The sequence below is a fragment of the Bubalus bubalis genome, chromosome 6 (assembly GCF_019923935.1).
Source record: "Bubalus bubalis isolate 160015118507 breed Murrah chromosome 6, NDDB_SH_1, whole genome shotgun sequence".
Taxonomy (NCBI): Eukaryota; Metazoa; Chordata; class Mammalia; order Artiodactyla; family Bovidae; genus Bubalus; species Bubalus bubalis.
In genome coordinates this window covers 101,068,010-101,083,781 of record NC_059162.1, presented here as the reverse complement: position 1 = coordinate 101,083,781, position 15,772 = coordinate 101,068,010, and the positions used below count along the sequence as shown (strand labels likewise).

At 50.3% G+C, this 15,772-nt stretch overlaps 1 protein-coding gene across 6 annotated transcripts in view; it reads left to right on the top strand.

The window, feature by feature from the left end:
* Positions 1–15,772, top strand: part of RNF220 (ring finger protein 220) — a 274,791-nt gene that overhangs the window by 221,409 nt on the left and 37,610 nt on the right. The window lies entirely within an intron of this gene.

Below are 15,772 nucleotides of genomic sequence, written 5' to 3'. Positions count from 1 at the left end.
GACAGCAGTTATGGAGCCTCTGCCTTCTGAAACCCTTGCAGCTTCTGCTTCTCTTTGACCATGAAGCCAGGCTTTATTTAAGCAGAACGAATCTTCAACATTACCTCGATTGCCTTCCCCCCCCCCTTTCATCCTCTCTCGCCCCCACCCACCCCATCTTTTCCTCCCCTCCGGACATTCCCCTGCTGTCTCTTCAAGTCCTCCTGCATTAACTTGGTCATTGAATCATTCAACAGTCATTACCACTCTGTACCAGACCCTCTTCAGGGTCCTGAGTGTACCAGGATGTCAGATAACTTCCCTGCCCTCAAAAAGCTCAAGGTCTACCAGGGGAGACAGATGAATTAACAGACAATTGCAATATTATCCAATGTGTGCCATAATAGAGGTGTTCAGTTCAGTTCAGTCGCTAAGTTGTGTCCAACTCTTTGTAACCCTATGAACCACAGCACTCCAGGCCTCCCTGTCCATCACCAACTCCCAGAGTTTACTCAAACTCATGTCCATTGAGTCGGTGATGCCATCCAACCATCTCATCCTCTGTCATCCCCTTCCCCTCCTGCCCCCAATCTTTCCCTGAATCAGGGTCTTTTCAAATGAGTCAGCTCTTCACTGACCAAAGTGAAGTGACCAAGTGGCCAAAGTATTGGAGTTTCAGCTTCAACATCAGTTCTTCCAATGAACACCCGGACTGATTTCCTTTAGGATGGACTGGTTGGATCTCCCTGCAGTCCAAGGGACTCTCAAGAGTCTTCTCCAACACCACAGTTCAAAAGCATCAATTCTTCAGTACTCAGCTTTCTTTATAGTCCAACTCTCAATAGAGGTGTAGACATATAAGAAATATAGCATGAAGAAGAGGAGTTCCCTATCAGGGAAAGCTTCCGAAAGGACGTATTGTCTGAGTGTGATCTTAATAGAAGTTACAGGTTGCCCATGGGGAGATGGATGTTGTGGGCATTATTGGCAGTGAGAATAATAAGTGGAGAGCTAGGTCTTGCCCAGCCATAGCACACAGCGTTGCTGGAGGGGATATGAGACTGGAGGGAGACTGATAAGGAGTTCAGGATTTATGCTGTGGGCTTTGAGAGCCACAGAAGGATCTTAAGTAGCTGAATGATAGGATCTGATTTGTGTTTTAGGAATATCCTTCTAGCTGTAGAGATAGAAATGGATTAGAGGGGAGAGAGATGCATTAGGAAACATAAGAGTAGACTGGAGATGATGATGTCTGAACAAGGGCAATGGAGAAAAGAAGATGGTTTGAGGGTACTTAGGAGGTGAAAACAGCTACGATGTTGATTTATTGCATGTAGGAGCCTGAGTCAAGGGTAAGAGTCTAGACTGCAGACTGAGGGAGTTATGCAGGTGGTCGTGCCATACCCTGAAATTGAAAAAGCAGGAGGAGAGTGGGTCTAGAGGAAGATCAGTCTCGTTTCAGGCACGTGGAGGCTGAAGAGCCTGTGGGACATCCAAGTAGAAAACCTGGTCCACAGTGATATATACAGGTCAGGACTGGAGGTACGAATGGAGGAAATGAAACCACAGTAGCGTTCATGCAGAGAGTGCAGGGAGAGAAGCAGGTGATGGTGAGGAAGATAGCTAACATCAGGGGAAGGAGAGTGGTGGAGAGCATGGGCTCCACCATGGCACTGCCTGAGTGGAAAGTCCAGCACCACCACTTACCAGGTACCCATGGCAAGTTACAGAACTTCTTACACCTCTGTGTCCTCATTTATAAAATGAAGGGAAGGGAGGAATACTACAGTGCTTGGCACAGAGTAAGCATTTGATCAGTGTTATCACTTCCCTCCCTCCTCATCCATTCAACTCCTACTTATCCATCACAACTCAGCTTGTGTCAGTTCCTCAGAGAAACCTTTCTGAATTCCTCTGAGCAGGGCAAATCTCCATTTTATAGGCTCGAGTGACCCTGTTCACCTCTCTTTGACACAACTTCCATGTTACAGTATTTGTGTAATTAGTTTATTGCATGCTTCCTGCTTGCAAGCTCCATAAAGACACAGATTTCATGGTTTCCGTAGACCTTGGTGTAATGCCTAACACATGGAAGACAATACATGTTTATCAAATTAATGAATGGATATAGCTGCAGTTCCATCATATTTGGCAAATGATGACCATCGAGGATTTATCTGACTGAGAACAGATTGATTGAGAGTAGGGTGGTAGGGGTGAAAACCAGACTGCCATGAGTTCAGAAGTGTTTGGGAGAGAAAGGAGCATCGGAGCATCTTAGGTGAAAAGGAAAGTGGAAAGAAAGGGCATTAGCTTCCATATGGAAGAGATGGGAGGATGCTGTTGATATTGTTGTAATGGGGGAGACAGGGTATATGTGCTGATGGAGGGAAGCATGAGAAGGGAAGGGGGAGGATGCAGGAGAGAAGGGAGAACAGGATAGCTTCCCCAGGGAATGGGATTCTAAGTTCAGGAGAAGAGATTAAGCAAGAATAGGAGGGTAAATACCTCTTGCACTGAAACTGAAAGGAATTTGGGGTCTGGAAGTTGAGAGAATTCATGCCTAAGGACTTCAAATTTCTGAGTGAAATAGGCAGTAAGACCACCTAGTAAGACAGAGGGACAGAAGGTGGGGAGGGGGACTCAAAATAATAAAATATTATTGGATTGTCTCTGTGGAAAAGGAGAGACAGAGCTGATGAAGGGCATGGAAAAGGATTGCTTAGCAGTGCTGAGATTGGAAACTGTGAATTTTTATTGGCACATCTCTGCATGGTTTTGTGATTCTCCCCAGCTGCGTTTAGCCGCCTGTGTGTCTGAGACAGAGAGAATAGCTGGGTTGTGGAGAAGGCAGAGGCAACAAGGAGGTTGAGTATGTTGGCAAGAGGGTGTTGAAGTGACGCACCCTGGGGTCCGGGCTAGAAGCCATGAGTAAGTGGTCTGGGGAGATAGGAGGAGGAGAGAGAGAGAATAGGTCTGGGGAGATAGGAGAAGGAGATATGAGGAGGAGAGAGAGAGTGTGATGGGTGGGTCCAAGGCCATGAGAGGCCTGGGGGCGAGGGAGTTCTTTCACAGAACAATTTTGGTTGTTGGCAAGGTCCTCCAGGAGGATGTGGAATACAGGAAAAAACAACAGGAGCTGACAAGATCAGGGCAGGTGTCACCTGGGTAACAGGTGAGTGTCAAAGTCCTAGGCAGATGTGGAGAAGGTGGATAAGAACCATGAGGGATGCGGGGTGGCACTTGCCCTCAGGGTCCACTGGGTGGAGAAGCAGTGGTCTGAAAGCAGCAGTGGGCACTAAGCGAGACACTGACCCCACCTCCTGGCTTAAGGAACCTGGAGTTGGAGAGGACACAGGGAAGTGATGTCACCAGGGAATATAAGTGATGTTTCCAGGAAAGTGAAGAGAGGAAGTAAAGGAAGCATCTAGGGAGCAAGGATGCAGATCCTTACTGCCAAGGTACTCTGTCCCAGAGGGCATGGTAGGAACATGGTCAAGAGCCCGCTCTGCCCCCTCCCTTCCTAGCATCTCTCCTAGGACCCTCTGCATCCCTCGCCCATCTCCCTGACTTGACATCGCCCTCTGGCACCATCCACTCCACAGTCCATGTCCTGCCCATCTGTTCTCCCCATCCCATCCTTGCATCCCTCCCCCCTCTTCCCACACCTCCTCCCCAGTTCTCTCCTCCCCAAACCCTCCTCCTGCCCTGCCCCACCCCAGCCGGCCTGATTGAGCAGGAACCCCTGCACCTTCATTTCTCAGGTCACTGCTTGGCTAATGGGCTATTAATTTGCTCAATCGTCCCCTGTGAGGCAAACTCAATTTCTGCCAGCCAGTCGTCCCTCCCTGTCGACAGTGTGATTGATTGGAGGACCAGCTGTCACCGCCCGGCTGCCCGCTCCCTGCCTCCTTCCGCGCAAGTCCGCGCCACCCCTCCTCCTCGGGCCGCCGCCCCGCGCCCACAGAGGCAGCGCACCCCTGCCACCTGCCCAAGGATCTGTCGCCAGCAATGAAAAATGACAGAAATATTTAAGGACAAATAAGGTTTCCCAACGCCATTGAAAATGATTACAGGCAGCTACAGATGGGGCCAATCTGATGCGCAGCAGCAAATCAAATCGAATTTCCTTATCGGCGTATTATTTTAGGCGTTATCTGGCACGTTGATGCAGTTATCAATTCAATTTCAGCCGCCGGTCCGCTGTTTACTGTCTCGCCTTTGCTGGGAAAAGGTAAACATGCTCAGCCCAGCAAATTAATTTCTGGCGGAAGACAGAGGCTGCAAAGGACTGCTCCGCGGACCTGGCGGCCCCCACCATGGCCCTGGGCTGCAGTGGGCCAGGCTGACTGGGCTGGGGGGGCAGGCCAAAGCTTGCCCAGGGAGCAGAAGCCCTGCTGCTGCTTGCCCACACCTGGCCCCAACCCCAAGCAGGATTCAGGGCTCCTAGGAGGCTGAGGTGACCGCTGTTGGCTCTGTGGCTGCTGCCAGGGAGAGGTGAAGGTCTCCCATTAATTTCCAGCTAAAAATGACAAATTCATCTTGGACGACAATTAAATGAAGTCAGTAATTGATGCTAATTGATCTCCAGATGCGAGGGCTCCCCTCAGCCTTAGCAGCACGTGGCTGTCTTGCTCACTCTGCCCACCCCAGCCCTTCTCCTCTACTTCCCTTCCTCTCTTGGCCCTTGCACACCTCTACCCCGCCCCCACCAGGGCTCTGGGTCTCTGCATCCCGCAGGTCTGTAGGAGACAGCTGGCCGGGGCTGGGCTAGCAGGCAGTGCCCGAGGCCAAGCAGCTGGCCCGCTGCCCGTCCCGCCCTGCAGGCACTTATAATCAGTGCCCCAACTTCCCCCCGTGAGCTGAGAAAGCAGGTAACACTGGCCCCCTTGGCGGTTCAGGATTTACTGCCCACAGCTGTGGAGGTTCCCACTTCATTTTTATAAGCCCATAGTCAGAGCCAGCAGGGGGTAAAGCACACTTGGATTTACTTTGCTTTACACAGTCCAGTGCTAACATTTTGGCTCTGGAAGATGCTGGAGGACAGTGAAGTGTATGGACATGCCAGGGAGTGTCCAGGTGGACTCAGTCTACACTTGCATATATGCCTGTGCTCGCATGCATTTATCTAGATGGGAACAAATACCCACAATTGTCTGAGCACCTGGGTGTGCCAGTGCTCACGTGCACATGTGTGTGTCCAGACATTTGAGAGGATATTTGTGCATGCCCATGTGTGGATGTTTTCCTGAACTGGGCCCTTTTCTGCAGTTTATAATAAAGCCTAATCCCAGGGAACTCTGGGAGGCCCACCTGCCCCACCCACCACAGGCCTGGCCCAGCACAGGGCACTTTCTGGAAGTGATTAGCTAAGGGAGGAAGGGAAGTTAGCTAAAAGGAGAGAGGCTGCAGTTGTGTCTGGGGCAGCCAAGTTCAGTGGTATGAAATAGCTGTGACCCTTGAAGCCCTGACAGCCTCTAAACAGGAGGGCTGGTACACTTGGCTGGAGCAAAGGCTCATGGGGTCAAGCGTTTAGGGTCCATGCCCAAGACTCAGTGAGCTTGACTGTGCCTTGGCCCACAGTCCTTGGCTCCAGCTACAGCCCAAGTGTGAGCCTCAACTACCCACAGGCTGACCTCCACCTGGCTGTCTTGCAGATGTTGGCTACTGGCCCCCCAAGAGCCATGCCCCTTCCATTGCTATAGACAGTAAATAGTATCCATCACAATAGGGGTCAGGGCATCAGCAAGGCTCCAGTTTTACAAGAACCTAGAGCTGGCAGGCGGAGAAGGCAATGGCACCCCACTCCAGTACTCTTGCCTGGACAATCCCATGGACGGAGGAGCCTGGAAGGCTGCAGTCCATGGGGTCGCTGAGGGTCGGACACGACTGAGCGCCTTCCCTTTCACTTCTCACTTTCATGCATTGGAGAAGGAAATGGCAACCCACGCCAGTGTTCTTGCCTGGAGAATCGCAGGGATGGGGGAGCCTGGTGGGCTGCCGTCTATGGGGTCGCACAGAGTCAGACACGACTGAAGTGACTTAGCAGCAGCAGCAGCAGAGCTGGCAGGAGGCCATATGGAGTGGGCAATACCAATCTGGGTTTCTGCCAGCAGAGTAGAGGGAAGGGAAGATGGCAAGAGCATGTGGGCATGAACATGTCAACCCTGTGGATCCTGAGTTTACATGTCACCTGTAAGCAACCTGGTGCTGTGAGGGAGTCTTCCCATGGCAGGAAGAGGAGCAAGTGAAGAAGATCATGTACAGTAGATAGATGATCAGACCAGGGGCAAGGTAGAGGCAAGGAACCAGATAAAACCTCCACAACATCTCCCGTCTTCTGGGGAGTTTAGCGTCTTCTGGGGGTTTAGCAAGGTCAACAATCATTTATTCATTCATTCAAGGAATATGTATTTGTTTCTACTTACACTACTAATATTATCCTACTTTGGGTTATGCCCTCTGCAAGATACTGAAAGTCGAAAGTGTTAGTCACTCAGTCGTGTCCAACTCTTTGTAGCCCTCCAGGTTCCTCTGTCCATGGGATTCTCCAGGCAAGAATACTTAAGTGGGTTGCCATTCCCTTCTCCAGGGGATCTTCTGGGACTATAGCAATAAACAAGTTATTCCCTGCCCACAAGAAATTTACAGTCTAAAGAGAGTGACAGATGCATGATAGGCAACTGTAACACTGTGACCAGAGGTAGCACAGGAAACTGTGGGAACACAGAGGAGGCACCTAGTGCAGTCTGGAGGAGTCAGGAAAGGCTCCCTGGAAGAAAGAATTCAGAGTCTTAAAGGATGAGCAAGAGTTAGCCAGTCTGTGCAAACGGTCCCTGCCATACCCTTTTTGGTTGCATGGCAAGCCCAAAGCAGACACAAATAGGCCTCTTTGCTTCCAAGTGACTCTGGAACTGCTAAAAAATATCACCAGACTACCAGCCACTACCCTGGGGTCTGGGCAGGAGGGTGCAAAGCTGTTTTCAGGGCATCCCTGGGCACTGGCAGATAAGGATGGGCCATAGCTAAATACACGTCTCTCCTCTGCCCGCCCCACCCCCACCCCCTCGACCAGGGATGCCTATTAATCCTGACAAATGATGACTTACGAACATGTAATGCAAACTGATTCATCATACATTCAAATCCGCCGCCCCGCCCCAGCGGGAGGCCCCAGCCAGACAAGTGTATTACACGGATAATGTATTTGACGTATTAATAAAACCAGCCGCATTGCTCTGGCGCGGGGACTGGGGAATGCCAATATACGATGACAGATCACATATTGATGAAATCCAGATGTTTGGAATCATAGTCTTGGGGCCTTGTTCATATTGACTGAAGGTAAAAAATGCCGTCTGTCAGCAGGTTAACTCTTCCTGTCCCATGCTCACAGAGGCACCAATCATGGTTTTCTGGAGAGAAGAGGAGGAGGAGGCAGATGAGTGAGAGGGGAGAGTGGTGGCTTGGCTGGATGAGGTGGGGTAGATGGTTGTACTGTGGACTCAATGGGTGGAAGGGACACTTTGCATGCCTTGTGTTCTTAACCTCTCAGCAGCATGCGACCCTATGGACCATGCTCCCCACTCACCCTTCCCTTCTTGCCTTTGATGACATCACCTTGTTTTCATCCTCCTCTTGGCTGTTTTTAGTCTTCAGTGACTAAAATTTCCTCCACCTGTTGGAATTCTTCAGCCTCTTCTTACTGTGCCCTCTCTCCCTAGGTGATCTCACCTACTCTTAAAACTTGTTGAGTATTTACCATGTGCAAGACATTGTTCAAGGCACAGAGGATGCAGTGCTGGTAAATTTCAGTCCTTATCCACATGTCAGTATTTCCAGTTCTATCCTTCTAGCTCTGGCTCACATATAGTGCCTACTCAGCATTTTCACGGAGTATGTCTTAACCATTCCTCAAACTAAGTTCATCCAAAATAGAGCTCATCATTTTCTTCCCTATCAAGCCTACTGCCCTTCCTCCTGTTCCACAAGTCAGTGAATGGTCTACCACCTAGCAGCTGTTCAAGTCAGACAGCTTGGAGCCACCCTTGATGCCTCTCTGTCCTTGAACCCCCATGTCCAGTCCACCTGCTTCTGTTCATCTCATTGTCATCCATATCATCTCGCTAGAGCAGGTCACCATCATGTCTCACCTCAGTGAGATAACCCCCTAGATGATCTTCCTGCACTTGCTCTTATCCCCTTAGACCTTTCTCTGATTTGCAGTTAGAATGATCTTTTTAAGATGAAAGTCTGAGATGTCACTCCCCTACTTAAAACTCTTCAATGACTTCTCACTGTATGTTAAAAAATAATAATAAGCCAAAATCCTTAATATAGTGGAAAGTGCTCTGGGATCTGGCCTCTCTATCATCAGCTCTCAGTCCTCTGCCCCTCACTCTCAGCTCCAGCCACATTGAACCCTTTTCAGTTCTTCACTTAGGCTTTATCTCTGTACCTTCAAACATGCTGTTTTCTATGTACTATAGAACACTACTCCTCCACTATCATTGCTTGAACTGGTTCCCACTCATCCTTCCAGGCTTTGCTTAAAAATCACTTCTTTTACCTCCCAGGCAAGATAGTCTACTCCCATAGTTCCATGTCCTTCCCGTGTTCTAAGACCATGCTGGAGATATTTGTTGAATGTCTCTATCCACAATTAGTGACTAACCTCCCTGAGGGCAGAGAGTGTGTGTTCATTATTGCATGGCATCCATACTGTAGCAGACGCATCTTGGTACTCGTTGACATTTGTCAATGATTATTGAATTATTACCTAGGTGATAGGCTAGGTAGGTAGGTGGCCAGGTATTGTGCAGTGGTTAAGAGCACTGGCTTTGGAGTCAGACAGATCTAGATTTAAATCTTTGCTCTGAACCTTCCAGCTCTGTCATTTCATTGTTCGGAGCTCCATTTTCCTCATCAATATGATACAAATAGATTATACCTACCTCACAAGACTGTTGTGAAGATTAAATGAAATAAAATATATGCAGCATTAACCTGTAGCCTAACATATAGTAACCTTCCATAAACAGTTATTATTATTAGATAATAATAATGGATAATGGATAAATGGATGAATGGTTATATTGACAAACAAACAAGTAAATAGAATGTGGGTATGGATGGCTATGAAGAAGTAGCTCCATGGAAGCTGAAAGGCCCAAGGTGCCTACTGAGTGGTACACAATCTTGATCATAGCAGGGAAGAAGGCTGAATACAGAGCAAGGCCAATCTGGTGTCAGGATGGGGTAGATACAGACACAAAGGGCAAAACTGTGCCAGCTTCTTACTAGAGATAATGGTGATTCATCTCTTGCACACAGCCCTGATTTAACTAGAACCTCACGAAGGTGCTGAGTAAGTTATTATTATCCTTGTTTCAAGAAGAATCTCAAACTCAGAAGTATTAAGTGGTTTTCCCAAGGTCTCACAGCTAATAAGAGGCAATCCTGCTCAAAGACTCTTGGTCATTGGGAAGTGGAAGCTCTTCTACTGGGACTGCAAGAGGGGAAGGGCAGGTCACACATGTGTGTATATACAAACACACGTGTATAAACACACGTACTCTTTTTATTATTTATTTATTTGGCTGTGTCGTGTCTTAGTTGTGGTACACACCGATCCTTTGTGGCAGCATGTGGGTTCTGTAGTTGTGGCTGGCAGGCTTCATTGCACCAAGGTATGTGGGATCTTAGTTCCCCCACCAGGGATCGAACCCACGTCCCCTGCATTGGAAGGCACATTCCTAACCACTGGACTACCAGGGAAGCCCCACATAGGTACTCCTAAAAGTTCCAGCCTCTATTGCCATATATCATTAGAGTTAGCCTCCCCCTCATTTTAACCCTCCCCACTCTTAAATCTGGCAACCCACTCCAGTACTCTTGCCTGGAAAATCCCATGGGCAGAGGAGCCTGGTAGGCTGCAGTCCATGGGGTCACTAAGAGTCGGACACGACTGAGAGACTTCACTTTCACTTTTCACTTTCATGCATTGGAGAAGGAAATGGCAACCCACTCCAGTGTTCTTGCCTGGAGAATCCCGGGGACGGCAGAGCCTGGTGGGCTGCCGTCTATGGGGTCGCACAGAGTCGGACACGACTGAAGCGACACAGCAGCAGCAGCAGCAGCAGCACTCTTAAATCAGACACCAGGCAGTCAAACTCTGTGTTTGTGGTCTGTGGAGAAAAGATGAGGAGGTTGGGGTTTGCTCTTTAAACAAGCAGAGAGGGAAGAATGGAACCCACAAGCAACAGAACTGGGACAAAACCAAACGGGCCAAGCTGGAGAGGCAATCGCAGGGTAGGGAGTTGCAGGGCCGGAAGTGGGTTAGTGATCGAGGAAGGGTGGGCTTTCTCTTTGAATGAGACCCTCATCCTCCAGGGCCCAGTTCTGCACCAGGCCTCACCATGGATGATGGGAAAGATGGCAGAGAAGTAGCAGCCCAGCCTCTGAGCTGCCTGCTCCCAGTGGCCAGCAGTTCCCAACAGAGGGGGGCAGCAGAGGGCTGATCTGGGACCCCAGGTACCTGAGGCCTTGATTCAAGGCTTGAGGCCTGGACTGGCAGCGGCCTGGCCCAGGCCAGGGAAAAACTACTCGTCTGGCGGGCTGCTCCTCAGCAGGCCTGTCCCCACTCACAACCGCAGGCGGTCACTTTCTGGTGGAGCCTGGCTGTTTTCTGGTGGGGAGGTACCCCAGAAAGGGGAAGGGACCCTCTGGAGTTCCCATCCCTAGGGAGCCTCCAAGCAGGGCCTGTCTTAGCCCTGACTTTCTGCTTCCTGAGCCTGCGGTGCCCTGTGTGAGACTGTGGGTAGGCCCAGGCCCCTCTGCAGCCCTTTCTCCTCTTACTGGGGGGATACCTGCGGCAGGCGGAGAAGTGGAGGTGGCAGGCACAGCTGCAGCAGCGACGGCAGCAGCGGCGATGGGGTGGCGGGAGGTAGGTGCGGTAATGAATGTGGACGGGAGGCGGAATGAGCGATCCATCTTTGCATGGGAGGGGAGGGGGCCGCGCGCCTCCCCCTCGACACACTCACACACTCAATCAGGCGCTGTCAGACCTCCGGCCGCCTGGCATTTTGGTGAAGAATCTCTCAGCTAAAAATTGTTGTCAGTCCCATTTCCTCGTTATCAGTGCAAGGGCTGAGGCAGCGCCCGGGGATTAGCAGAAGCGGCGAGCGCCCGCACCGCCATCCACTGCCGATAACACCCGGCCTCCCGCCTCACCTCCCCCATTCATCATCTTTAGCACTGACAGCCCGTCCCAGTCCCTGTCCCCAGCCCCTCATGCTGCCCACGTCTCCCCACGATGCTGCTCAGCCTGGCTCCTGACCTCTCTGGGGAGCTAGGCTTCCTGAAGAGGGAATGGGATTCAACCTAGCACGTCTGACCTGGACCCACCTGTGGCACAGAGCTTTGGTGGGCTCAGGGGTAGGGGGGCACCGGCTGGAGTGAAGAATGCTCAAGGAGAAGATGCTTTCTGACAGCCTGCCCCTGCTGGGCTGGTCTGCCTACCTGCGATGCTGGCAGCGGTGTTGGAGAAGGCATTCCCGCATCAGACGGGCAGCTGGACTAAGGATTTCTGGAGGCCTCTCCAGTCTGAGACGGACTTCCCAGATTCTGGGAATTGTGGAAGGAGAGCCCGAGGATGCCTCGGAAGAGTTGGGGGTTGAAGAGTGCCTTCCCACCCCCAAAGGCCCACAGCCTCCTCCTCTGGGCCATCCCCAGCGGTTTTATGGCCCGTTTTATGGCCACTGTAATGGCCCAGGTCAAAAGCTTCAGGGAGCTGTATTCTGGGAATTATGCAAACGAGGAGCAGGCCCAGGGCCAGAGTATGGATTTTGTCATTAAACCTGGGCAGGCCATGTCGTTAGTGCAGTAAAACCCACGTCATGACCACAGGTCTCAATATAAAATTATAGGGAACACAGTGGAGGAGGGGAAGCAGGGGTCCCACGGCCGTGCTGGGCATGCTGGCACCCCCTGAGAACATGGGGATGTGATGCAGGCCGGAGGCTGCAGGGTGCCCAGGCTGATCCCTGTGACTGCTCTTCCTGAAGTTGGGAGCCAGGAAGAGGACCCATTGTCCCAACAGGGAAACTGAGGCCAAGCTCGGAAAAGTAGAAGATCCCTGTGGCAGGAAAGCAGATGAACTGAGCACAGGTATATGGGAATGCTGATGCCTGCTTCCAGGTGCAGAGGGAGGAACTGGGGCTCTAGCAGCCCTAAGAACCATACCTGGTACCCCAGGTGGAGGGGGCTGAAACCCTGATATCTCCACCTCAGCTCTGACCTCATGCCCTAGATCCTAACCTTTCTCTATTCTCGTCTCTCACCATTGCCCTTCTGTTCCAGCCCCTACCTCAATGCTGGATTCAACAGCCTTGTCAGTTGCCCCTTAGTCACCCTCCGTGCCTGCCAGCAAGCGTTACCACCCTCCTCTGGCCCCTTCCTGCTCCCCCCATCACCACCACCACAAGCACCCATTCCTGCCTCCCTCAGCCCTGACTAAGGCTGCACGGACTGCAGTCACTGACTTTCTTTTCCAGTTTTCTCGCTGGTTTGTGATCTTCTTGAGGCCAAGACTGTGTTTTCTTTACCTCTGAGCCCATTTCTCCTAGAATAATACATGACATAGAATAATTGTTTCATCAATATTTGATGAATGAATAAATAAATGAAGCAATGAGATCATGAGCCAAGTACAGGGGTCCCTGCCCAGTTCTGAGCCTCAGTTTCCCCATCTGTAAAATAAAGATAATGGCTTGCAGAATTTCTAGGGTCTCACTCACCTCTGAGATTCTCTGGCTGAATAGAATGAGTCTAGAATCCTCACCTCCCCACTCCTAGACCAGGGCCACATCTGCCTCTTTTACTCAGAGCTGCCTTTCAGCTGTCCCCTGAATATCTGGGGCACAGCTACCAGGGCATATGATCAGCAGACCCCTTCCCCACTAGAGACCTAGCCACACTGACTAGAGCCACCCCTACCTGACCCTGCCACACACAAAGCCTCCAGAGCAGACATCCCAGTTCTGCAAAGGTCATCTGGCTTCTGGGACAATCAGCTCTTCATTTCTACCTCTCCTCCTTCCCTTCATCTTCTCCACTATTTTGTTTCATCACTGAGAATCTAATCTATGCCAAGTCTTTTTTCAATTATCTATAGATTAAAAGATGACTAAGAATGGTCCTGGAGAAGGCAATGGCACCCCACTCCAGTACTCTTGCCTGGAAAATCCCATGGACGGAGGAGCCTGGTGGGCTGCAGTCCATGGGGTCACGAAGAGTCGGACACGACTGAGCAACTTCACTTTCACTTTTCACTTTCATGCATTGGAGAAGGATATGGAAACCCACTCCAGTGTTCTTGCCTGGAGAATCCCAGGGATGGGGGAGCCTGGTGGGCTGCCGTCTATGGGGTCGCACAGAGTCGGACACGACTGAGGCGACTTAGCAGCAGCAAGAATGGTCCTGCCCACAAGAAGCTCACAACTCATTCATTCATTCATCCCTTTGCTCCCATTCTCTGCCTGGAATTCTTCTTAGGCACATCTTAAATTTTGTTTCTTTGGTTAAGCCTTCTCTTTTTCAACTCCTCCAAACACATATCTGGGATGAATCACTCCCTCCTCTGAGCTCTCAGTTGATCTAGTCTGGGCATCCAGGAGAGCTATAATCTTGTGTCAAAGGGAGATAGGTTCTTATGTTCAGCCTGAATGGGAAACTCCCTCAGACATAGAGTTGCTAGACCTAGCAAATAAAAATATAAGACATTCAGGTAAATTTGAATTCTAGAAAAACAATGAATAACTTTTAACATAAGTATATCCTGTGCCAATAGTTGAGACATACTAAAGTGAAAGTCGCTCAATCGTGTCCAACTCTTTGTGACCCCACGGACTATAAAGTCCATGGAATTCTCCAGGCCAAAATACTGGACTGGGTAGCCTTTCCCTTCTCCAGGGGATCTTCCTAACCCAGGGATCAAACCCAGGCCTCCTGCATTGCAGGTGGATTCTTTACCAGCTAAACCACAAGGGAAGCCCAAGAATACTGGAGTGGGTAGCCTATCCCTTTTCCAGCATCCCAACCCAGGAATCAAACTGGGGTCTCCTGCATTGCAGGTGGATTCTTTACCAACAAGCTATCAGGAAAGCTACAAGATGCCCAATTGAATTTCACATAAACAATTAATATTATTTTTAGTATAAGTTTCCCCCTTTTGCCATGGGAAGCTTACACTAAAAATAATATTGTTTATGTGAAATTCAGCTGGGCATTTTGTATTTAATCTGGCAACCCTACCCAGTCAACCATCTTAGTCATCACTGGCGTGGACTTTATCTCTCTAAAAGCTGATTTTGACCCTCTCCAAGCATCAGAGGAAAGAAGAAGCATGGAGAAAGATCTGACCTTAAGCTAAAGAAGCATTCCTTCCTACAATCAGAGTTACATGGATAGTCAGGGATGTTTCCAGATGAATAGAGCTCCTCAACCCCGTGCCTATAAGCAAAGGCTAGGGGAGCACTGGCTGGGCAGAGTGGCAAGGGTGGGAGTTTAGGAATCCCGAGAAGTGCACTAGGCAAACTTCAGGCCCCTTCCTCCACAGTGAGCTCTGGTTACCATCAGGGACAGAGTTTAGGCTCCCAGGGGCCCCCCAAGTCAGCATAGCCAGTGCTAGATCCACGTGTGCTTGTGTATTGGGGGCACACAATTTGAAGGGCATTTTGGAGGGGAAGAGCTCAGAATCTGTTAGACTCACAGCAGCCAGTGAGGTTATCCGAGTGAGGAGTGAGACCTGAACTGGGAGAATGTAGATTCCAGGAATACTGAAGCAGAACGGACAGGACTTGGTGGTTAAATGAATGTGGGAGGGGGAGTAAAGCAAGGAAGGGGCCGAGGGCAAAGTGAAGGCTGCTGGCTTGAGTGACCAAGTGAATGCAGGCGTCTTTCACTGAGAAGAGCACTGGGTCTTTGCTATCGCACATGGACTTTCTCTTGCGGCGAGCAGGGGCTACTCTAGTTGTGCACAGGCTTCTCATCGCGGTGGCTTCTCTTGTTGCTCAGCTGGGCTCTAGGGCACATGGGCTCAGTAGTTGTGGTGCACAGGTTTGGTTGCTCGCCAGCATATGGGATCTTTCCAGACCAGGGATCAAACCTGTGTCCCCTGCCTTGGCAGGTGGATTCTTAACCACTGGACCATCAATGAAGTCCAAGTACTCAATTCTAGAAGGTTGAGTTTGAGATTCTTATAGGACATTCAGGCATTGATGTCCATTAAGTGTTTGGCTATCGGGGTCTGGAGAACATGGAAGGGATCTGGGGCAGAGAAACGGATGTCAGCAGGGCACAGGTGGGAGTGAGAGCCAATAAGAATACACAAGATGGTCCCACAAGCAGAGAGAGGAGAGGAGAGGCCATGGAAAGGAGCATGGGGAAAAGAGAGGGGCTGGGAGAGAATGCTGCCCTGGCAGTCACCCTGGTCCTTTTCGGTCTTTCCCACTGGACTGTGAGCACCTCAGGGCAGGGACTAGATCTGGTTATATTCTGTGTCCCCACTGCTGTGCACTAGGCCTGGCTCAGCACAGACATCAGACAATGTTTGTTGAATGACTGCAGGAACGATCCTTTTTCTCCCTCTTTTCTTCCTTCTCCTGCTTTGGAAAGTGTGAAAGCAGTGAGGAAAGGAGTGACAGAGGGGGCCCTGGATATTCCGGGTGATGCTGTGATTAAACCAAGACCTGCTTCACTAACGTGTGAAATGAAGTGATCAAGGTTTGATTGC